At 45.8% G+C, this 25,510-nt stretch overlaps 1 protein-coding gene across 1 annotated transcript in view; it reads left to right on the forward strand.

Annotated features, from left to right (window-relative positions):
* Window positions 1–13,355: 13,355 nt before the first annotated feature.
* The window catches only part of Lrrc8b (leucine rich repeat containing 8 VRAC subunit B), a 66,883-nt gene continuing 54,728 nt past the window's right edge, over window positions 13,356–25,510 (forward strand). Inside the window, exon 1 of the mRNA XM_021210578.2 lies at window positions 13,356–13,494. The gene's annotated coding sequence lies outside the window, so the exon portion shown is untranslated. The remainder of the gene's footprint in view (window positions 13,495–25,510) is intronic.

A 25,510-nucleotide genomic window follows, 5' to 3' on the forward strand; every position in this document is an offset into this window, starting at 1 on the left:
GGAGTGGGTGGGTAGGGGAACAGGGGTGGGGGGAGGGGTATGGGAATCTTTCGGGATAGCATTTGAAATGTGAATAAAGAAAATAATAAAAAAAAAAAAAAAAAGAAAAAGAAAAAGAAAAAGTAGAGGGACCCAACTCCCTGCAGGTTATCCACTGACACCCGTGTGAATGCACTGGTACCCTGACACACATAGATATTTATACTTAAATAATTTATAATTAGAAAGCATTCTATGAATTGCCCTTGCATGAACTAAATAATCAGTATTAACTCTATTCTATAATTCTTGGTTTCTAGCTCCCATATAAAAAATTCCCCTAAAGGGGGTGGTGGTGATAGCTTCGCTTCTTTCTAAGCCAATAATTATGTATCTATTTATCAATGCCAATGGGCTTTGAAAAGAAATGCTTCATATCACTTATATTTCATATGAAAGACAAGTACTAACAAAACTAAAACAAATTTCACTTATTCAGAGCTATAAGGCCATTACAGTTTCACTTTGAAGGAACAGCTTCCTAGGACATACAATGATGTATGTGTGCATCTAAGTATGCACATATGCATACTCATGTGTGAGTGTATGTATATATGTGTGCATGATATGCATGAGTGTACACCTGTGTGTGTATTGTGTGTACTTGTGTGTATACATGTGACATGTCCCAATATGTGTGCATATTTTTGTATGTGTGCTTGTGTGTGTGCGCATACTTGTTTGTGTGAGTCTCTGTGCGGACATATGTTTCTGTGCATATGTTTGTAGGGGGGTGTGCTTATGTGTATGCATGTGTGTGTGTGTGTGTGTGCATTTGTATGCACATGTGTATGTGGGGTTTGGAGTATATGTGCTACCACATGGGATATAAGCTTATACTCCATCTAGGAGATAGTAGATGTTAACTGGATTTTCCAGGCTATTTGTTGACTTTATCAACTATTGAGTGATTTTCAGTGATACTTTCTGAAGTGAGGAAACTGAGTTTAGAACCCCAGTAGATAGCAAAAGAACAAATAAGATAAAACACAGGGAGTCTGTTCATCCTGCTGAGAACTGACTATCTGGAGTTCTTAGGGCACTGAAGAGCAAGAAGCCACCATAAAACCTACTGTCAATGGAATACATTTAGAAAAGCCATACACAAATACTAAAAACTGGTATGCACAAAGTGTAGGTGAGACTCTACTTACAACCTCAGACAGTAATAACAACAGCAACAACAGTAAACTTCAAGGCTAGCATGGTATGGTATACACTGAACATCCTCAAGGTCCACCAGGACTGGGTAACAACTCTCAGTGCCACGGCTTCACAAGCTGTCCTCCTCCAGCTATGGTTTCTGTCCTCATCCAGCTGAATCTATTTTACTGATCCAATCACTTCCTATGCAACCCTAAAAACAAAGATTGAATGCTGTCTGATAAAATACATTGTAACATGATAAAGCACAGTGTCGACTCCAAGCAATCAACCATGCCTCCAATCACACTGTCATTCTTTGATTCTCATTGAGAAAGCAGAGGAAACGTTAGAAAGCTTGTCCAAGTCCTTCCAGATGTCTTAGCTACAATTCTCACAGCATTCACAGGTCAACCCGGGGCTTTGTTACTTTGTAGCTGGAGTTACTAACCTGCCAGCTCGCTTAGGTTTCTGAGTCTGACTATCATAATTTTGAATAGTGGGGTTCTGGTTAATGATTCAAACCAACACTTTCCAATGCTTCTGTGGCATAGAAATGCCTCAACACTTGGATGTTTTAAAGTATGTGTGTGTGTGTGTGTGTGTGTGTGTGTGTTTCATGGGGATGTCAGAGTACAGCTTTCAGTAGTTGGTTTTCTCCTAGTATATAGCTTCCAGATTTGGACTCAGGTTGTCAAACTTAACAGCAAGCGCCCTTTCGGACTGAAGAATCTTCCTGCCCCAACCTTTTTACATTCTAGATACAACTCCTCAGTAGAGGATCTGCAGTGTTATTTTTAGCCTAGTCTTTTCAGCCTTCACACTCACATCTAAGTACTGTACCCCTGTATTTATTTACAAAGTATAATGAAGGAACCCACTGTACAAATTTTTTGGACAAAGGACAGTAGTATGCGACAAAGCAATGACCCCTGGCATATAAGCCACTTTCTGTCATGACAAGGAACCACATCTACACTGGCAACATAGTGCAATGTGTCTATTTGACACAACTCGCTCCTAAAATACTGAACACAAGTCAGAATCTAGAGTCTGAAAAGCAAACCCAAGGACTCCTGCGGTATAACTCTCTCCACCAGAGAGCGCTAAAACCTTACACATATTTTGTGTTGTGCATTTCAAAGCTTAAAAAGGTTTAGAGAGTAGTTAAGACCTGCTACCACACAACTGGTAAAGTGGCATTTTAGATACTTTATCAATTTACTGACCATCCACTGCTCCTAGATACGACATTAGGGGACAAGGAAACACTTAGGGAGTTTATAGTCTCCTGATTGCCCTCCTCTTCACTGACAGAAGAAAGCACTCAGGGACAAGATGGCTGGCTCCCTGTTTCCAGCCTCAATGCATATGAAGAACCAGCCCTCCTTGTCTGATAGCAGTGGAATGAGGGGGGCTTTGGAGATACCTAGCTACACCCTCTTACTGTATGTATAAGGCCAGACTTAGTCAAGAACATAATCACAGTTGATGCTAACCAAGGATTTAGCATATACCTAGGATTTCCCTAATAACATACATGCTTTGTTTAATCCTCCCCAAAACTTATTCTTTAAGAGGTAAACTTAAAGCTGGAGAGATGGCTCAGCAGTTAAGAACACTGGCTGCTCTTCCAAAAGTCCTGAGTTCAATTCCCAGCAACCACATGGTGGCGCACAATCATCTGTAATGGGATCCAATGCCCTCTTCTGTTGTTACTCATTTATTAAATAAATAAATAAATTTTTTTTAAAAGAGGTAAACTTAGACACAGGACAGTAAGAAACTTGACAAAAACTAAAGAGCTCATTAGCCAAAGCCCAGACTAGCAACTTTGCTTCGGAGTCCAAGTGGCATATTGAATTGTGCCTAAACCTCTAGATTGGGATTCTATGTCCAATCCTCATGTCAATAAAGAAAGGTAAAGATAATATGGTGCTTCAAAGTCATATGACAGCTAGGTTGGAAAGAGATGAGATCAAAGCCATTCCATACATAGTAATGCTGTAGTTAAGTACAATTTTTAGCTTACAGCAAACGTCTCTACTTTATCATCACTAATTAGCCCTCCTTCTTTTTCCCTTTGGAACCTTAGTCTTTGTTTTTAAGATCTATTCTTTTTTTAAAAAATTATGTGTCTGTGTCAGGTGCTGTGGGACTAAAGTTGGGTATGGGTGGCTGTGAGCCACTCAGCATGGCTGCTGGGAGCTGAACCAGAGTCCTCTGGGAGACACGCTCTAATCACTAAACCATCTCTCCAGTCTGCAGACCCCAGTCTCTTATGTGTGTTCATTTGGAACTCTCACAAGTTAAACTATGACAGCTTATGAGGGCAGAACTGGAGGCTAAAGTGCTAGAGTGACCCCTGAATATACAAGACAGGGGTGTGGGTCCCCAGTCTCAAATCTCATTTCATTCATTCATTCATGCATTTATTCATTGCCTCTTGGGAACAAAACACTAATTTTGAGACATACGTGCCCATGTGACTGCTGTGGCTTTCAGTCTCCTGAAACACACTTGCACATCATTCCTCCAGAGGATGTCAACAATCCGCAGTTATGACACACTCACTCCTCTGCCCACCTCACAGGCCTCTGAACCATCCCTGGGCTGCAGGAGGTTGAAGTGCCTCAGCTGGAGAGTGTTAATAGATCCTATCACCCTTAGATACACAAACCAGAGACGTGGCAACTGTTATTTATTTGAGTGGTTTGGGTATTTTAGAACAAAAATTGCTTGCTTGTGGTTGTTTTATTTTTTTTTTCCCTCCTGTAACCCGAAGAACAAACTGTTGGGCCACTTATTACATTGATAAGTAAATTAGATGCAAGGCTTTCACATTTCATAATCAACTTCACCCAACAATAAATATAAAATTGTGAAATTTCTACCACCCACATATCTGTTTTCATCTCTCCCTATTATCATCCCTCATTTTGCTTTGTAATCAAGCTGCTTGTAACTTCGCCACCTGCACTAAGACCTGTGACGGCTCTTAAAAACCTGTCATGATGGCAGAGGGTGACAGCAGGCTTCAGCTGGAGTTCTAAATTCTTCAATGCACCATAAGATTCTGATTTCTCAAAACGGTCTCCCCCCCATCACAGTTTATTTCAGGTTTATAGTAACTCTTAGAGCACCACTACCGTCTGTCCATCCAAAGCCCCTGACTCTAAGAGAACAGCTCTCTTACTGAACCATTCTGACCGGTGGTTCTCAGAAGGCTGATTCCAAGGTGCAGTCATGGATTAAACAGGAAGGCATTACATCATCAAAGGTCAAAAGCTTCATCCTTGGGCTGAAAACAACCCAGCTTTCCTAATTTCACCCTTAGTCAAGGCCTTCAAATGGTTGAGCATGCGCCCACCTTGATCACTCCATGCTCAAGATGGAAGCATCCCATCCTCAAGATGGGAGCATTCCCAGGAGGATGCAAGCACTGGGTGGAGTAAGAGTTGCTGGGTAGGAGGCTGGGGCAGGGACATTAGGAAGGTCCCTCAGCTACATCTGCTTACATTTCAACTTTCTCTTCTAACTACATGTTTATCTCACTGTTTCTGATCCAGCCCACCTCCCAACCCCACTCTGACCCAGGGTAAGGGATGCTGTTCCTACCCACAAATGTCCCTGCCTACTGCCCAGCATTCTGGCTTCTACCCCACCCACAGCGACCCTCATCCCCCATCTTCACAGTCACTGCATCTAGGAAGCACTGTGCTAGGAAACCTAGTCTCATGGCTCATGTGGCTCCTTAAGGTTCGAGGAGCTATGATGTAATAAGTCCCATCAGTCCCAGAAACAAGGCCCTAAGCCTTTCCTTCCCATGCAGGGGAAGCAAGGTTACCAGGACAGATGTCTAGAGCTCCCCAAGACAGCCCCTGTGTCTCAGAACTCACAACCCAAACTATCCCATTCCCTATCCTATTCCTTGCTTTCTCTGGACAAAGTTCCAAAAGTTCTACTATACTTTCTTCTTAATAGAAGTCTGAATCACAGGGTCCAAGCCAAGGTAGATCCCATCCATGGCCCCATCATTTGTAGCTGTCACCTCAGTTTCTCCCTCACTGTTCTTGTCACCTTCATCAGTGTCAGTTTCTCTGGCTGTCCTCCTTGTGGTACCTGTAACTTTAACTTGACTTATTTTATCTATTTATTTATTTATTGGCTGATGTGAGAGGCCATCTTCCTCAGAGCAGCCCCAGCAGCCTTTTGGGAGCGGTAGAACACGGACTACAGCTGCCTTTCCTGGGTCGCACTCCCAGCTTCCACAACTGAATCACTCAGTGGTCATCGGTTTCGAAGTTGTCCATCTGCCCTAGCTGCAAGCAGATCAAGCCTCCGTTGACACAAGCCCTGAAGAGCTCTTGCAGGTCTCCCACCTCACCTGTCATCATCCTTCCTCTCTTTAGAATCCCTTTTACACAGATCAGACTAGCCTCCAGCTTCAATGAATCCTCCTGCTTCTGCGTCCTGAGTGCCAGAAATTGACATGGCCACCAAACCGGGCCATTTTCCTCTTTCCAACCATTCTCTCCCCTAATGATGTAGGTCCAACTACCCCTCAATTTTATAATGAGGTAAAGGACATCTGTTTTATTCCACCTTTGTCAAAAAAGGTCACACTGAGTGCTCCTGAGACACGTTTTTGTTGAATGGTTTAACACTTGCAAGTAGCGGTGAGAGGACTTTGCATCTTACATCCATTCTCACACACTTGCCTCTATTTTAAATTCTGAAAACTTCAAGCTTTTTTTTTAATTGTTTTGTTTGTTTGTTTGTTACATGGTCTCACTCTATAGACCAGGCCGACCCCAAACACAGAGATCTGCCTGCCTCTGCCCCTGGAGTGCTAGGATTATGGGTGTGTACTGTAATTCCTGGTAACTTTAACCCAAGGCTCTACTTTCTTTCTCTCCAGACATAAAAACTCAGAGATCATGGTGAGTAAACATAAAAAGCATATGGAAATAAATTAATAGGAAGATAAGCAGACAAATAAATATTCAGGATTCAGAAGCCAAGGCCCAAGAAAATGGTGCTGTGAAAGTGTCTCGAAGTTTAGTTAGTCGAAATGCTTATCAGTTGTGGTAGTTTGAGTATGCTTGGCCAATGGGATGTGTGACTATTAGAAGGTGTGGCCTCGTTGGGATAGGTGTGGCCTAGTTGGAGGAAGTGTGTCACTGTGGGTGTTGATTAGTACTCACGCTCCACCCCCTGCAGGAAAGAGTTCCTTCCTAGCTGCCTGTGAATCAACATGTAGAACTCTCAGCTCCTTCTCCAGCATCATGTCTGCCTGGATGCTGCCTTGCTTACTGCCATAATAATGGATTGAACCTCTAAAAATGTAAGTCAGCCCCAGTTAAAGGTTGTCCCTTATCACACATGGTGCATGGTGTCTCTTCACAGCAATAAAACTGTAACTAAGACATTGGTTTATCAGGTCTACCTAATACCTTCTGAAACAATGCTAAGAAACAGCTTCTGATGGGCAAAGACCATCCCCACGTGGACTAGAACACTCAAGACAATCTGTAGTTTTCAAAGGCACTAGGCTCAGAATAGCTGTTTGTTCTTGGTAAATTAGTAAGTCAAATGATACAATGTCTAACACAATGATATAATGGCTGATACAATGATACGATGTCTGGCACAATGATACAGTGTCTGATACAATGATACAATGTCTGACACAACGATACAGTGTCTGATACAATGATACAATGTGTGATGCAAAGATATAATGTCTGATACAATGACACACTGTCTGATATAATGATACAATGTCTAAAATATGGAGTGTGCCCAGGACAGACAGGATGGAAAGAGAAAGGCCCACTTACAATGTCAGCAGTTGCTTGCCCTGCGTCTGGCAACCCATAGATCCACCAGGGAGGCATAATGATGATGTTTTCGGGAAACACACACCTCTTTCTCCTCCAGTTCCAAAATATTCTGACTAGGGCTCCTCTACAACTTTTCTGAAATGTTTTCCCAAGCCCTTAATAAACAATAGGATATATTGTTCCCGCTTTTAAAGACTCACCAGAATTAAGAATGAAGACAAGTATTTGGCATGTAGTAAAATTAGTAGATAGGCTAGGTGGTAGAGACACAAACAAGTTTTTAATCCCAGCATTCAGGGAACAAAGGAAGGTGGATCTCTGAATTCGAGGTCAGCCTGGTCTGCAAAGTGAGTTCCAGGACATCTGGGGCTACACAGAGAAACCCTGTCTCAAAAAACAAAACAAAACAAAACAAAACAAAAACCAAACCAAACAAAATAAACACACACACACACACACACACACACACACACACACACACACACACACAAAACAAAAAAATTAGCAAATGATTTCTTCTTAGGCCATAAAAAGAAAACACAGCTACTGAGCGGGAGGGGGAGGGGAATGGGGTCTACAAAGTCCAGCTGAGAAAGGGTTCAGTGGGAGGCCACTTTCCCAGCAGCAGGAAACCCTTTGCCTAAATTTCAACAAGGCTGCAGGAGAAAGGATGAATCCTCACAGGGCTTCCAGCAGGAACCATTGTCTCCCTCCTACTGAGGACCCCTCAGAGTGGTTTGCAACACACTCCATGACATCAGGGCAAGGAGAGAGGTGCCACTTCTTTACTCCTGGGCTTCCACCTGGTTCCAATCACCCCTGTTTCCTTAAGAATCACCTCCCTTTTATGGACAAGCGTCAACAACAGCCAGGATGCTTGGATGGACTCAGTGTGACCCAGATGACAGCATCTTTTCTTTAAATGGGATGCATGGGAAACTTTCAAAGAAATATTTGGACAAATTCCCAGAAGACAGAGCAAATGAGGATGTCTCGATTCTTCCTGCAGGAACTGTGTTTTCTCCCAGGGAGGATCCCATGGGGAGGATTCTGAGGAGCATCACCTTTTGCAGCACTGTTCTGATGAAGACGGTGTTTGGTTAAGGCAGATCGGAGTGCATAACACAGCGGGTGGTAAGAGCACTCTGTGGCCATGACTATTTTAGGCTGAGACTACACTAGGTGGTGGACTCACACGGAAGCTCACGGCAGGCTTCACACAATGGCAGTCTGGCTTTCTAGGTCAAGCTACCTTATTCCAAGCACATGTATAGTTACCCGATCTCTTACCCGGCTCGGAGTCCTCCCCACTGAGCCCACTCTCAAAGCCATTCTCAGAATGTGTTCCAGGCTCCTGGAAAGCTTATCTCTAAGCCACAGTCACCAAGAGCCTGTGGAGGTCAGAGCAACTCTTCAGCAGTGGCAACATGCATGCAGTTAATCTGGCAGACGTGGCAGATGTCTGACAGGACATGACTACAGAGCTACCAACTGCAAGACTGAAGATGCTGCCTTGTGGAGAGAATTATAAGTCTGTGTCTTCAGGCCTGACCCCATTTTCCCACCCACCTTGGAGCTGCTGCAAGCTGAGAGTTTAGCAGCATAGGGAGGTACTAGATAGATTCCCCCTCCAGAACAACAGCTGTGACCTGAAAACAGACTCAAGGCCCCGAGCCAAGAAATGAAAGTAGGTAGGGTGCAGCCTCAGAGAACCATCTTACATTAGAACCCATAAGCTGGATGGACCATTTCAGGGTTGTGTTCAGTACACTCCTTGCTGTGACATTCTTTCCATGGTCAATTTGATTAGTTTAAGGAACACTAAGGGCAAATAGACGAGACACACCTTTGGGGGAAGGAGACCAGTCCTCAAAGTGGGCTATACCAGCCCATGTTCTGGGGTCCCTGAATAAAATGGCAGGTGCGGGAGGGCCAGTGGGTAACTGTGCATTTCCCTTTCTCTTCCTCTGCCTGGGTATTAGTGACTGCACACTGCTGCCACCACAGCCTGATAAGCTGCCTCTGCCTCCAAGTTGCCAGGAGACAAAATAAACAGTTCCTTTCCTACATGACTTCTTGTCTGGTATTGGTTACAGGGGTGAGAACAGCAAATGATAACCTGAGTCCCACAGTGCCAAGTGTGGCCATGACAGGCGATGTTGTGATAGACAGGTGGCTTAACTCACGTGGATGTTCACAGAAAGCCTTGCACACTTTCAGCCCAATGTATGTGCACTGCAGCTCACATCCATTTTAGGAGGCACTATGCTAGCTGCACATGGCTATGTATGCTTTTGGTCCCAGCACTCTGGAGGCAAAGGTGGATCAAGGCCATTCTAGTGTACATAGTATATACAGGGCTGTATAGCGAGTATACAGTGTATATACAGGGCTATATAGCGTGTATACAGTGTATATACAGGGCTATATAGCTAGATCCTGTCTGGAAGAGGAGAAAGGGAGGAAGAGTGAGAGAGAGGTGTTGCGCCCTCTGAACACACCATCTCTACAAGAATAGGGTCTATATTTCTAAGAAAATTCATTACTATAGCTGCTTTGGTATTCTGTCTTCACCTCTATCAGATCTATATTTAATTTTAAAGGAGGATTTCTTATCACAAAAATTGAAAAATTACTAAAATGAAAAAGAACTATTTTAAGATTGACTTTTAACTTATGTGTATGCCTTTGTGTGTGTGTGTGTGTGTGTGTGTGTGTGTGTGTGTGTGTGTTGGGGAGCACATGAGTGCAAGTGTTTGAGGAGGCCAGAGGCATCAGATTTCCTGAAGCTGGTGCTACAGTGTTGTGAGTCATGTGCTCTTAACCACCAAGCCATCTCTCTAACCCCTGAGCCACCCCTCCGACCTCTGGAGAAAGAACCACTAATGCTGGGGACTATCCTGTCTCTCATAAATCACCAAAAGTTCTTCCAAAGCAGGGAAAGCTCATCCAGGCGGCCACATGGCGTGGAGCTTATGTATTGCTCAAAGGCCTTTCCGTTTCATTCCAAGAAGCTAACACAAGAGAGGCCTGCCAATCCCACAAGCTAGGAAATTCCTTCCTGGGGTCACTGAGTTCACCTGCCTATAAGATGACAAACTTGTAACAATTCCTTATTTTCTAAAATCTGTGACTTTAGTGACCATTAATTATACAGAGGAACCGACCACACACACCTCTGGTCTTATTCCCTTTGTCACATGATTGGAAAGACCTAACTGCCAGAAAGAGTGAGGCATGGCAGAAAATTAGATCATTTTATTTTGGCTTCTCTAATCTACAGCTTGTCTGAAGATCTGAGAAGATGAACCACCATTTTAAGATGACGCTCAGAGCAGATAAGCAAGAGGAAGACACCAAATACGTTCTTTAAGGGCCCAGATGATGTTGATGTTCAGGGTTTCCAATCTGAAAACAGCAGCTGAGGCCATGATGCACTTGGGGCAAAAAGCAAAGACAGAAAAACCTGAATGACAGTTCAGGAGCTTCCTGAGCAGTGCAAAGCCATCTATCTGACTCCTACAACTGTCGTAATAAGAACTGCCATCACAGGAGGTGACTTTGCTGATGAAAATTGGGAATGTATTAACAGTAGTCACACTTAACAGCTACATCTGTGGGGTTTGCCAGATGTAATACATTTTGAATAAAGTTGATCACCTTTTGTACTGGGTAGTTTTGTGTCAACTTGACACAGCTGGAGTTATCACAGAGAAAGGAGCTTCAGTTGGGGAAATGCCTCCACAAGATCCAGCTGTAAAGAATTTTCTCAATTAGTGATCAAGGAGGGAGGTCCCCTTGTGGGTGGTGCCATCTCTGGGTTGGTAGTCTTGGGTTCTATAAGAAAGCAGGCTGAGCAAGCCAGGGGAAGCAAGCCAGTAAAGAACATCCCTCCATGACTTCTGCATCAGCTCCTGCTTCCTAACCTGCTTGAGTTCCAGTCCTGACTTCTTTCAGTGATGAACAGCACTATGGAAGTGTAAGCCGAATAAACCCTTTCCTCCCCAACTTGCTTCTTGGTCTTGATGTTTTGTCCAGGAATAGGAACCCTGACTAAGACACCATTGCTTCTTATTGATAGGTTGAGCTACCAAATAAGGAAGCTGATTTTAATATGCATCCCCATTGAACTTAAACTGACCACCAAGCTTATAATCTCCAGCTGTAGAGACGAGGACACAAAGGGTTAAGTAACCTCCCCAAGTCATACAAGCAGCCATGTTGCTGTGACAGAAAGCATTATGCATTCAGGGTCTTGGAGGAGGAAACGTCGCTTCTCAAACATTCAGCCAAGGTTGTGAAATCAGAAACGTCCAACTTATAATGTTCCGATACCCTGATTCTATTACAGCACTTACTTTTTCCTCTCAAACTGATACTTCAAAAACTCTGTCTGGGGGCTGGAGAGATGGCTCAGTGGTTAAGAACACTGATTGCTCTTCCAGAGGTCCTGAGTTCAATTCCCAGCAACCACATGGTAGCTCAAAACCATCTCTAACGGGATCGGATGCCCTCTTCTGGTGTGTCTGAAGACAGCTACAATATACTCACATGAAATAAATAAATAAATAAAAATTTTGGGGGGGGGAGTTCAAGACAGGGTTTCTCTGTATAGCCCTGGCTGTCCTGGAACTCACTTTGTAGACCAGGCTGGCCTCAAACTCAGCAATCCGCCTGTCTCTGCCTCCCAAGTGCTGGGATTAAAGGTGTGCGCCACCACGCCTGGCTATAAATAAAAATCTTAACTACAACAACCAAAAAAAAAAAAAAAAAAAACCCTCTTTGTCCAAGTGATAAGCAGTTTGAGGGCCATACTTAGGTCTAGAATTCCAAATGTGTACACAGGGTCTTACACACAATTTAATGACAATATGTTGTATGTTCAAATGAAAGAATTTTTTAACAAAAGGTGTGTGTGTGTATGTGTGTGCCACGTGTATGGGTGCATATGTGTATGGAAGCACATATATGTAGGTGCACATATGTGTGGATGCCTTTGGAGGCCAGAAGAGGGTGTCAGAACGCTTGGAGCTGGAGTTGTAGGCAGTTGTGAACAGAATTCTGATCTTCTGCAAGAATGGTCTGTGCTCTTAGCTGTGGAGCTGGCAGTCCTTACACTGTTTTAATGTTTACTTCAGACTCAATGCAACTGCCACTCAGAGTGAATTGGACAAGGACAGGGTATAGCGGTGACTTCCAAGGTGGTTCGGGCTGGAGTTCTGATATGACTGGTCGCTACTGGATACAGCAGTCTTCCACACCTTCATAGTGTGTGGAGGTACTGGGTGCCCAAGTGATCAGGTGATCCAAATGCTGTCTTCTTTTATTCCTCTGGGAGTGTTTTGTTACCTAGGGATGGGAACACCATAGCAACTAAGAGATACAAATCTTGCTGAATTGAATCCTTGTGCTAGAAATAACCTGGGCAAAGACTAAGCTTAAAACAGAACAGGGAAGGTGTGGGGGAGTTAAAGATTCGAGGAGAAGGATAAAACTATTAAATCACCCAAAGTTCTGCATTTGGATTAAAATTTTGCTTAACCCGCAAGGCACACTGTTACTCTTCAACATTCAGGGCCATTAACAGAAGAAAGTGGATGGGGGCAGGTGGCCATCCACAATGAAATACTACTAATAGGAGGTGTAGTCTCTCTAATGTGTCACCTCACACTGAAGATAAAGAAACTGGAAGAAAAAAAAAGAGAGATGGTATTGGAGGCCTAGACGCTGCTTAATTTGGCAATACTGTAAACCTCCTTCCCAGGGGCCCTGCAACCTTTCCAGTCATGCGACTTAAAGAACGTTAAAGGGACTTCACTAAGGCAGGCCCTGCGCGGTGCACCCCACCCTTCCTGGTAGAGTAAGTTGTGTCAATAACAAGTTTCTCAGGGGTGCACACGTGAGAAGGCAGGGGTCCTCTGCTGGGGTGGAGCGCCTGGGGAACGTCCATAAGCCCCGGCTCCCGGGTTTCTGGAATGCAGCCCCAGCTCCTGGCGAGGCGTGTGGCTGCCATGCACCGCGGATGCCAGGCTGGGCGAGTGCATCCGGGCGGCCGCATGGCGCTGGTTCCCGGAGGTGGCAGCTGTGCTTTGTGTGCAGCAGAAGGGTGAGTCACCGGGTCCCGCGGTCCGTCCCAAGGCCGGGTGGACTCTCCGGCCGGGTGGCGGAACGATCCGGGTAAGGGCGGCTCGGAGGCGGCGCTGCGCGTCCCCGGCTCCCGCCTGCGCAGCCTGCGCAGCCCGCGCGCTCCGCTCCTCCTCCGCGCGCGATCTTAGTCAGCGGTTCGCGCCGCCGCGCGCCCATTGGCCGGCCGCGCGCGCCGCGTCACAATGGAGCGGCTCCGGGGCGGCGAGCCCGGCAGCGCCGGGGCTTCCCGCTGAGCCGCAGCCGCCGGAGTGCGGGCGCCAGCCGCTCGGCTCGCCCCGGCCGGCCGGGCAGCTCTGGCCCCGGGGGCTCCGACGCGAAGGTAGGCGGGGACGGCGGGGACGGCGGGGGAGGGGGGCGCGCAGCAGCAGGTGGGGCGGCAGGGCAGGTGCGGTTACCTGGCGGCGTCTCACCTGGGTCTCCCGCTGCGGGCAGGTGGCACAGTCACCTGCTAAGCCGCGGTCGCGCGGCTCCCACACCCCCGGGGGAAGGAGGACGCGGTCCCTTGCGGGCACCTCTCCTGGATGTTGGGGTCATCTGGGGCGAGAGGAGGGGGCGGCCGCGCCCAGGCGGTGCCTTCGCTGTCCCCACGGCTGAGCGCGCACCTGTGTATCCTCCCCCCCCCCGCCCGAAGGGAAAGGCCCTCCCTCTCCACCCTGGACTCCCCTTAAGTGAAGGCAGCTCGCTCAAGGGGGTCCACACCAGGTCGCCGCCGTTTGCCCCCTGCCCTGGCGCCTCCTGTCGACATTTTATGCTCTTGGGTATTTACTGGCCTACAGCTGTGATTTTAGCGTTTGAGCTGGAAGGGGGTCAACTGATTTCCATTTAAAGACTCGGTGGTTCCTCCTCCTAGGCTGCAGGTGCTGACAGGTCAGAAGGGAAGAGGCTCGGTAATCCCTGTCCTCAACTGACTTCCCAAAGTCCGTAGGTTGCTTATAGTCATGTGACGTTTGTGGAAGACTTTGATGTGGGGTTAGAAAAACTACCACTGGGATCCCTTTGCTCCCCCCACCCCAGAAGACAAACCTGAATTTAAAAATCAATACTAGCGTGTGGACTTCTTGAATACATTCTGGTCTTGTCTGAAAACTTAACAGAAAAACAAAACAAAACAAAAAAAAAAACCTGCTATATAAAAATAAGAGAGAACATTTAAAATATCGTAAATGTGAAACCAATTTAGATAATTTGTTCAGTGTCCGTTAAGAAATTAGAGACTGAGAGTGTAGCCCCGAGGGGCTTAGCAAAGGCAAGGTTGGGGGTTCAGTGCCCCCTAAAGTACTACTACTGTTGCATATGACAATGATAATAGTAACAGTAACTGCTTTCCAGGACGGCTGTGGTTTTTGCCTAAATGTATGACTGAAGTATATATGGGAGAGTGTACGATGCTGCAGTGTCAGTACACTCAACGTGCACAAATCCCGCTTCCTAAGAAGGCACAGTGTTCTGAGCTGTGATGCCAAAGTCACTTTTCTGTTGCCCCGAACCTTTCTAGTGATCAGGCCTGCTCTTGACAAGAATAAGAAACTACAGTTAATCCGCCAGGTAATGAGGCCTGAGCGATTTAAAAACCTGAAGCCCTAACATGTCTGGTGCTGCTCTGAGCTAAAAATGGGGCTTGCCCAATGAGCACACCTTGAGTCATGCTGACTTTCTTATGCCTAGTTCCCCAGGTGGGGGAAATGTAATCTTCTTGTTAGAATTCGGTTGGCCTCCTTGAAACTCCTGTACTCTCTGATCAGAAGGCTGTCACAGCGTACCTGAAGTGCACGGTTCACAGTGTGAGTGACTGTATTTGATGTGTTGAGCTTTGTCTTTAGGCCAGTTGGCCTGTCCCCACCTCTGTACCCCCTGATGTCCTGATTTCCAGAATCCTCAGGATGAAAACATCCACCTGAATTAAGATGTAGCTCTAAACAGTAACGTTTGGAAGGGACACAAGTGTTTTTAGATGACCTGTCATTTGTCTTTTTGGTCTCTCTTCTGCGTTTGAAAAGGGAAAAGGTTTTAAAACTTAGGATTCACTCTTCAAACATTTTCACCTTGTGAATTTTGCTTTTGAAATTTTCATGTTCGGGTTGGCGTTCGTTTTTTACTGCCCGTGTAAGATCCAATAGCTAGCTGATCTTTGGTTGAGGGTCTCTCAAGATAAGTTTCCATTTTCTTTTCTTTTCACTTCTCTCTCCCAGCATCTGTTGCCCTTGGGGTGTGATCAGGAGTGGATGTGTTCTGACCCCTCTGGGTTTCTCAACATTGGGGGGGTGGTTGTTGTATAACACGCTCCTGTGAGTCCCAGAGTACTGGTATACCTGCAGGCAGTGTGGGTCTGTGACCGCCTGGAGGAACCACGGAAGCCCAGTGCTGTAGGTTTCCCTAAAATAGTCGTGCACTACCCCAGATCTGTGTGTCTCATCCATCTTTATACTCGCTGCCTTCTTGCTATTGCCTATTTTCCGTCTGTTTCAACTGTATTCTCTCTCTCTCTCTTTTTAAATGTATTATTACTGTTCATGTGTGGCGTGTGCGTGCAGGCCCTGGCATGCTACAGCACACATACAGAGGCCAGAAGGGAACTTTGTGGTGTCTCTTCTACCTGTGTGAGTTCAGGTGCTCTGACTCCTGTTTTCCCTGCTGAGCCGTCTTCCTGGCCCACGGCTGTGTTATCTACACTTCCTCACACCTTCATTGATTTAGTTCTGTCTGCAAAACAGTCCTATAGCAGATATAATAACCTGTTTTTCTCCTTCTGGATCATTAGGACTGATCCTTGATGCAACCTGCCTCACTCTACTGCCCCTCTCCACACTCCTGCCATTGCTATTCATTTAGAAATTGAGCAACAAGATACAGTAAACTCCCTCTCCTGTGACTTCACTTTCCTTAGTCTTCTACCCAGTTGCAACACCATTTAAATGTCCTCCTTGGGCGCTGTTGTGAAAGAGTAAAGGGACTAAAATGGGCACCCGGCTTCAACCTTGACCTTTTCTCTTTGCTTGCCGACCTTCATGCTGCCTTTGATGAGGGACACGTGATTCTCCTTGTCCCTTTCCAGACACTGTATTTGAAGTGCATCTATTGCTTCTTTGAATCCTGACCACTCTGTGCTCTTTCTGACCTGTGTGCCCAGCCGGAATTTGTACAGTGCCTCTCCACCATGCCTGTCCTTAGGCACGGGAGCTGCCCAGAGCACTACTGTTTTCCTTGTTCCCAGTGCTGAAATTTTGCTTTCATCTCTGGTGGAGACTGAATTCTTTGTGTTAGGCGTCATTGTTCTTTACTCTGGGTGTGCAGAATTAAGAGCATGTCTGAACCTTCCTTATTTTTTTCTCTTCAAGTCTTTTTGCAGACTCTTGAAACATTCCCCCACCACACACAAGACTTCTTACAAATTACCCGTCAGAATTCTTCAGCCTTTGCCCAAGAGCATGAACCTTGCATGCTGACGGGCTTGTACCTGAACTTTGCTGTCACTTTGGATAAGTTGCTCAGTTAGTTAAGATTACCTCCTTGGCAAAGATCACAAAACAATGACCTAAATAAAGTGACAGCGGTTTCCCTTTCACATGAAAGTAAAAGAGTTTGTGATGGTTTGAAAGAAAACACACACACACACAAACATACTCTCACACACACTCATACGTACACATACACACACCATGGGAGTGGAACCATCAGGAGTCGGGGGTGTGGCCTTGTTAGAGTGGATGGGGCTTTGTTGGAGAAAGTATGTCACTAGAGGATAGACTTGAGGTCTCAAAGGCTCAAGCCAGGTCTAGTGTAAATTCATTTCCTACTACCTGTCTAACCTGATGTAGAACTCTGCCACCTCCCCAACTCCACGGCTGCCTGGATGCTGCCATGCTTCCTGCCGTGACAATACTAGACTAAACCTCTGAAACTGTACCAAATGTTTGTCTTTATAAGAGTTTCTGTGGTCAATAGTGTCTCTTCACAGCAATAGAAACCCTAAGACAGAGTTAACAGATAGCTAGGCACAATGCTGATGCTTGTAATCCCTGTATTTGGAAGGTTAGCACAAGAGGATTGCTGCAAATTTGAGACAGCCTTGGCTATATAGTAAGACCTTGTCTCATCCCTGCCCCCTGCCCCCTGCCCCCTGCCCCCGCCCTGGGGGATTATGGATGGTCCAGCCAAAAGTATTATGTATGGTTCTATAATCTTCTGAGAAGAGTGGTCTTATTTATTGGTTCTACCATACCTAATGTGAGGCTCCAACCTTATGGTCCAAGGTGAAGTTTTAGTCACCACAGCTAGCTCCAAGTGGCAGAAAGAAAGATGGGAAAAGGAGAATAGACATCCGCTTGCAGTCTCATGAGAAATTTTGTTAGGAACTTTCAAATACGTATACATCTCATTGCCTAGAGCATAGTGCCTGTCATCACTGTTTCCAACTGTAGTCTGTCCTAGGCAGAGCACAGGGAGGATCCATGCTTAGGAAATGATCATCACACACCTTGTCTGCATGTGCGTGCGTGTGTGTGCGTGTGTGTGTGTGTGTGTGTGTGTGTGAATGTGTGTGTGTGGAGAAGGGTGTGAATGTGTGTGTGGCATATGAATGTGTGTGCTGTGTGTGTCTGTGTGTGTGCTGTGTGTGTGTGTGGTGTATGTGTGTGTGCTGTGTGTGTGTGTGTACGCATGTGGTGTATGTGTATGTGAATGTGGGGGAGTGGAGGGGATGTGAATATGTATGTGTGTGTGCTGTGTATGTGAATGTGCATGTGAATATGTGTGTGTTCTGTGTGTGTGTGGTGTATGTGAATGGGGGGTGGAGGGAGGTGTGAATGTGTGTGGTGTGTGTGAATGTGTGTGTGTGTGTGTGTGTGGTATATGTGTATGTGAATGTGGGGGTGGAGGGGGTGTGAATGTGTGTGGTGTGTGTGGGGAGGGCGGGGAGTGAGGGTCAGACAACAGCCTCCATGGCAGTTTTCTTCTTTCATATTGCTTAGAGGCAGTCTCCTGCTCTTTCTGCTGCTGCCCAGGCCTGTGCTCTCATCTTCACCTCCTGTCTTACAGCAGGAGAGCTGGGGGGGGCGGGGGGACACAGAAGCAGGGTGACTGTCAGGGGGCGGGGTCTAATTCAGGTCACCAGGGTTATTAAGCAAAGGCTTAGCCACTGTCACCCTGCCCATCTTCCTGATTCTTAGTAAGAGATTCTTAGGAATCTTAGAAAAAAAAAAAAAGCTATTATCAAACTGTGTAACCCTGATTGGTTTGAAATTTACTTTGTAAACTAGGCTGGCCTTGAATTCACAAAGCTAGATAGGCCTGCCTCTGCCTCCCAAGAGCTGGGATAAAAGGTGTGTGCTACTGTGCCTCCGTACCTGGCCTGACATTGTTTAATATGTACTTTTAATCTCATAAGTTCTATAAACATTGCAAGTCTGCTGGGTGTGGAAACACATGCCTCTAATCCCAGCACTCAGCACTAGGTGGATCTGAGCTCCCAGCCTGTCAGGGATCGGTGCACAGTCTCAAAACAAACAGAAGCCAAACACGTTAACATAGTGTGTTTTCCACAATCGCCTTCCCAGCCTCCCATGCTTATTTTCTTGTGAACTCATCTCAAGATGCCACATTATTGATTTCAAATCCTATCTTAAATATTTGAGCATTTGCCCCAGTCAGTAGTCATCATACGTTTGGATTATGCCTTGTAACGGTGGGGAGGTGAGCATGTGAGTGCCAGAAACAATGTTTGTCATTGTGTGTTTATTGAGACAGGAACTCTCTGTAGACCAGGCTAGCCTTGAACTCACAGAGATCTGCCTTCGTCTTCTGAGTGCCAGGATTAAAGGTGTACATTACTACCCCAAGCATAGTAATGTTTTATTTCCTCAGTGGCAGCATGTATTTTGTAGATTAAAAACACAGTATAGATTAAATGATGGCTCATGAAAGCAAGTGGACCTGGTAAGAGTTCTGAATCTGCTACTCACTGAGTATATACAGCCTCTCACTCGCTGGGTGTATATGGCCTCTCACTTGCTGGGTGTATACCTGCAAACAGAGGTAGTAATATGCAGAATAAGGGGAGAGATTTTTTTTATATAAAATGTTTAATAGTGTGTGTGGCAAAGGAAGTGGTAACTTTCCCACTTCAATGTGGCCTAGCCTTTTTCATGAGCCCTTCCTACAATGACCTATTTTAATCTATTTTAAAAGTATTTTATACTGGTCATTGTCATAGGTATTCCAAGTGAATGCTCTTAACTTTCTAAGTCAAACTTAACAAAACTGTCTCCAAAGTCAGTTTATAACTGAAAGAACAACAAAACTATTCTGTATCTTTTGATCAAAAAGCAGCCAAGCCTTTCTGTTCCTTACCCTCGAGGTGAATAAGTTTTGGCTGATCCACTAATGCATCAGTGATGTTACTAAACCCTTCCACCCTTGATAAGGGTTCATGATATTTTTAAGCAACTATTAATCACTTGCTGCATGCCAGTGCTGTGCCGGATCCTAGGGAAGCAATGGCAAGCGAAACCCGGTCTGGTCTCAGTGTTGACGAGGTTGTGGGTTATTGAAGAAGTCAGACAAGCAGCTGCTGAGAGCAAGTAAAATTTCCATGGTGACTGTTGCTGGGAGGGAGGCAGAAAAGGGGCCGTGAAGGCCCAGGCAGATGCACTGCAGTCAGACTGAGGATGGCGCTAGTGGCAAAGGCTGACCCACAAGCTGCTGTAAGTAAAGGGGGACACAGAGTGGCTTGAAATTAGCCCAGCTGTGAGCAGCTCAGGTATGGGTGCCCGGCACCGTCCACTGAAGGCTTGGAACTGTCACCCACATACGTGTCTGTAGAGATGGAGAAGTAGCTGAGTGATAATAGGGGACTTGGCTCTCACATGCACACACTGCTCTCCTTCACACCTAGAATGTAAAACAAATGTGTATAATACACAGCTTTGCTGTGTGCTTCTGGAAAGGGGGCCATAGAGCTCAGGAACTGTTCAAATCTTTTACTGCTCATCTGTTCTGGCTAACTCTAAATAAATGTAGGGGTTTTGGTTTTTGTTTGCTTTTTGTTGTTTTTTGTTTTGGTTTGTTTTGGATGCATCAAGCAGATGCATCTTAAAATTCACCTTAAACCATCCTCTCCTAAAAAGCCTACATGCAGTCAAGTGACTGACTGACAGGTCCCTGCAAGGCTCGGTCATGCTCCTACCATGGCAGGAGACACATGGAAAGAGAACGTCTTACCAGCCAGTTGTAAAGACTGGAGAGAATATTTTTTTTTTCACATGCTTGTTCATTTTTTGAACTCTGATGGAGACAAGGACAGTAAAGTGATATCTTTTCAGAGAGTCGTGAACTGGCCTGTGTCATCCTTAGCACATAGAATTTAAAGGACATGGACCATTCTGAGACCATTTGTAGAAGAGTCAGCTCCTGCAGCTGCACCAAACGTGACCAGAGAGTGGGAAGCATGCAGTTTTCCAGGCTTGGCTGGGCTCCTCTGTCTTTGATGGCCTATCTCAGGGCCAGGGGGCCGTCCCAGTGTCCAATCCCTCTGTGTAGGCAGGAAGCAAGCTTGGCAGGGGTGGTATTGGCAGGGAATGTCATTTGTCCTTGCCCTGTCTAGCAGAGCCAAGAGAAGAATGGGTGAGGAAATGCTGCTCCTCTTGAACGTCAGCTACCAGCTTGCAGGAAACCGTCTTCCATGTGTCTCCCGCCATGGTAGGAGTGTGACTGTGCCCTGAGGGAGCCTGCCAGACACTGGACTGCAGCTTACAATTTTTTTCTTTAGGAGTGGATGCATTTAAAGTGAATTCTATGAACCTGAATTCTATGAATCTGAAGTTCATCTCTCTAGGCAGAATTGGATGAGTTTGTTGCTGGCCCAGTTTCAGTGCTGAGGCTCCGTCCTCGGGAGAGCCGTGACTTGTCTCTTAGCTGTGTTTGTGCATCATGCGTGATGCAGTTTCTCAAAGCCACAGATTTCAGTGTGCGAAGGGAGTGTGATTGTGTGTGAGAGTATGTATGTGTGTGATGTGTGAGAGTGTGTGTGCATGTGTGTGTGAGTGTATATGAGTATGTGTATAAGTGTATATGTGAGTGTGTCAGAGTGTGTATTGTGAGTGTCAGAGTATGTATCTGAGAGTAAGAGTATGTGTGAGTGTGCATGGGTGTGTGAGTGTGTATATGAGTATGTGTGTGAATGTCTGTGTATATGTGTGTGAGTGTGCATGTGAGTGTGTGAGAGTGTAAATGTGAGAGGAGTATGCAATTGAGTGGGTACGAGCATATGTTGTGATTATGTATATGAGTATGTGTGTGAGAGTGTGTATATGAGAGCGTGAGTGAGTGTATGTGAATGTGTGTGTATTTGAATGTCTGTGTATATGTGAGTGTCATTGTGTATGTGTATATATGAATGTGTATGTGTGTGCAAGTGTGTATATGTGAGAACATGAGAGTGTGTATGTATGTGTGAGTATGTATGTATGTTGCTCAGGTTCCCAGGATACCCCCCCCCAGGCAATTTATGCTGTGCTTGTGCTGTCCCCAGGCACCAGAAGTCTCTGTCATGTCATGTCCCCCACATACCCTTGTGACTGGGCTCCTTGCTTTAAAGGATTCTCCTGGTACTGGGAATTCCTATCAGTGACACAAAGAGCTCATCGATGAGGAACATGCCACTCTTCCCTGATGAGCATAACTGAGGTGTCTTCTCAGTTGTGACCTCAGCCCTTCTCTGGTCACCTTAGGTGAAGCACCCATGCCTTGCTCTCCCGTTCCCCATTGGTCCGTCACACCTCGGTTTATGGATGGCTTGCCTGTATTTTTTTTTTCCCCCTTACCAACACCAGGACATGAGTTCTGTGAAAGCAGACTTTGTCTCTATTCTTGATTGGCTCTTAAGCATGCCCAGTAGCGAGCTTCCCAGAACTGGCATGTGTAATAGTGGACAAATAATTTGACCCTATTGGTCATTAAATTGGTCTGTGATGGCTGCCTCACAGAAAAAGCAGGGCCTGGGGTTAGTGCGCTGATAGTTCTTTTCCCTCACAAAATGTGTTTACATTTAGATTCCCCTCACCTTTTCCTTTCTAAATACCCAAAAGTTCACTCAGTTCATGCAGCCAGTGACTGCTAGGACTGGGATTTGGTCTGCCCTCTCTGCTCCTGCTTATATTGTCAGCAGTTGGTACAGGTGATGTGGAGGCCGAATCCTTCCCTCTTCATGCTTCCTCTATGCAGCTCCTTAGCTATGTGTGCCTGTGCTAAGAGCATCAGTGGCTATCTTCTCCCTGATGTCATTGAGTTTGTAATTGTGTCCTTCTCTCCCCCACACCCTCCCCCCTCCCCTTGAGGAGCCCAATGGCTTGTGCACACCACAGGGATCTTCCTAAGAGACACATCTCACCATATCAGGGTGGCGTGGGTGCAAACGCCCAGGTGTGCAGAATCATGAAGTCTCCATTTGTCTGGTCTCAGCAGCTGTTCAGCACCACCTGTTTCCGCTCAGCAGCTTCTGTGTCCCCAGAGGTTTCACCGTGGACAAGTTGTGCACACCGATGCACATCTTAAGCTGTCTGTAGCGCAGGGAGGTGGTGGGAACAAGATGGCTGCACTCTATGGCTTTGTTCCCTCCTGCTTCCTGGGTGTTGCTGATAAACTGACGCTCATCTTTCAAGCCTGGTTCTCCAGAAGACCCTGGCCAGCATCTGTCTTCCATCCCCGTGCCCCACCCCCTCCCCCACGCTACCTCTGGTCCTTGTACAGGACTGATGCCATAGAACAGCTTCGCCTCCTCTCTAGTATTCCTCAGAGGGAATGGGATGTTTTACTCACCTTCAGAGGTGCTTGGACCAGACCTCAAACCCGACACGCTACGGACAGTCAATAAACATATGCAGGAAAGAACCAGGGAAGGAGTTCGGTTCACCCACGGTGATCCCAGAGATAGGATTTACCGACATGCTTTTGACTGGTGTTTTGAAAGAAGCCTCTTTAGAGGTTAGAAGTTATAAGACACACTATGAATGCTGTTACTATTCCATTTAGGGTTCTGTTGTTGTGATAAAACACTGATCAAAAGCAGCCTCGGAGAGAAAGGGTTTGTGTCTGAGTTACAGCTACAGTTGTTCATTGACAGAAGCCAAGGCAAGAACTCCAGGCAGGAACCTGGAGGCCAGAACTGATGCAGAGGCCGTGGGGGGGGGGAGTGCTTCTTGCTTGCTGCCCGTAGTTTGTTCCCCTACAACCTTAGGGATGGCTCCTCCCACAGTGGACTGGGCCCCTCCCTCATCAATTGTTAATCAAGAAAATGCCCCACAGACTTGCCCACACAGTCCAGTCTGATGGTAGCACTTCTTCAGGTGAGAGTGTCCCCTCTTCTCAGGCGACGTGTCAGGTTGGTAAAAACGAGCCAGACTGATATCAATTGGAGAGTCAGAGCTCATGATGATTGAACATTAACTGCTTCAGAGTTCTAGATCCGATGGCTTACCATGGACACTGGAGACAGCTTTTGTACTTTCTGGCATAATCCTGTTTCTTCTTTCTTCTGTCAGAAGTCATTTTTTAGGTGGTCCACACAGACCTGTGCCTTGGGTGCTTAGAGCCAAGCCTTTGAGTGCCCCCCTCTATCACTTGTTTAAAGACAGAAGCTAACATTTTTCATGATTGCTTTATAAGTATAAAAGATGGCATTTATGATGATATAAATACTGTTTTTTCTTTAAAGAATAATTTAAATGTGCCCAATAGAAACTAAATTAAATACCAAAATGGCTTGGTAAGCGTCCCATTGCCATTTATTTAAAAAGTCAGTAAATTTACTAGTTTTGGTAATGAATCTCATTTCATTTTCTCTGAAGCTCAGTCTGAGTGTAATATGCATATATTTAGAAGTCTTACCTAGCCCTAGGTTAGCATATCATACTTTGACACATATATACAAACACAGTTATATCTACATCTACATTCTTATCACAACTATGCTTTAAATATTAATGAACTCATAAACATCAAGTTATTTTATTCATATACAATTAGCAGCCTTAAATCCATTAATACTTTGATGACTGAGTTATGAGGGTGCCTCAGGGATGAAGGTACCGGCCACCATGCTGAAGGCCTGAATTAGATCCCTGGAAGCTACACGGTAGAAAGTTGTCCTCTGACCTCCACATAGGTGCATGCATGTATGTGTGTGCATGTGTGTGGGCACGTACACACACTCTGTCTCTCTCACACATTTACACACACACACACATGGGTAATTTATTTGCACATGGGTAATTTTACTTATTGACAAAATGACATTTGTGATCAAATGCTTAAGAAATCTTGCTACATACCTGAGAGAAGGGACAAGAGCAAAGAAATGAACTGCTGAGTGCTTGTCACAGTTATCCAGTGATTGATGGGGAGGGGAGGGTTCCCAGCCTTGTCTCCTGAGCTAATCAAGTAGGTCTTCCTCCACACCTGCCCCAAGACAAGAAATGTCAACTCTCCCCAAAGCCAGAAGGACTGCTTCTTGCTCCCTGAATCTCATTCATTCCTCAGCAGCTGTAACCTTAGGGAATTTCAAATCGACAGACACTTAGCTCAGTGTCCTGGAAACTGCACCCGAAGGCAAGGTGGCCCTGGCAGATGGCTGGCATCACAGGCTTGCCCTTCTTTCATACTGTGGGGAAAACAGGGGTCGAGGGGTTAAAAAGAGAAAGAAAATAGCTGTGAAGTGGACCCCAGAGAGGGGGGGACATCCATGGGGAGGGAGGGCACACCGAGTTATTGGGTGGGGGATAGATAGTTTCAGACAGAGTTAACTATCTGGGGATAGATCCTACCAGGACACCTTGCCCCACACAAGTGACTCCCCACGCTTAAACCCTGCCTTGAAGAGCAGTGGTTTGGATACTTAAACACACACACACACACACACACACACACACACAAACCCTAGTCAAATTAGCTGTCAACTCTCAGGGTCAGCTGAGTGGAAGGCTTACAAATATGCTCTTGCTACCAGGTGGTGGTGGTGGCGCACGCCTTTAATCCCAGCACTTGGAGGCAGAGGCAGGCGGATCTCTGAGTTAGAGGCCAGCCTGGTCTACAAAGTGAGTTTCAAGACACCAGAGCTACATGAAAAAAGCCTAAATAAAGGAATAAGTAAATGCTTAAGTAATTTTTTTAATTGCTCTTGCTACTTTCTGTAAGACTTCCTGTAAGAACAAGTGTAGTTGAGACTGTTTCTTTGGAGTATCCCCCCCTGAAGCTAAAAGTTAGCTACCAAAGTATTACTGCATCCACTTAAGAATATAGGAGACGGCCAGAAACCAACACTGAGCCCCAGATATGGCACCATTCCT

The sequence above is a fragment of the Mus pahari genome, chromosome 13 (genome assembly GCF_900095145.1).
Source record: "Mus pahari chromosome 13, PAHARI_EIJ_v1.1, whole genome shotgun sequence".
In the NCBI taxonomy this organism is placed as follows: Eukaryota; Metazoa; Chordata; class Mammalia; order Rodentia; family Muridae; genus Mus; species Mus pahari.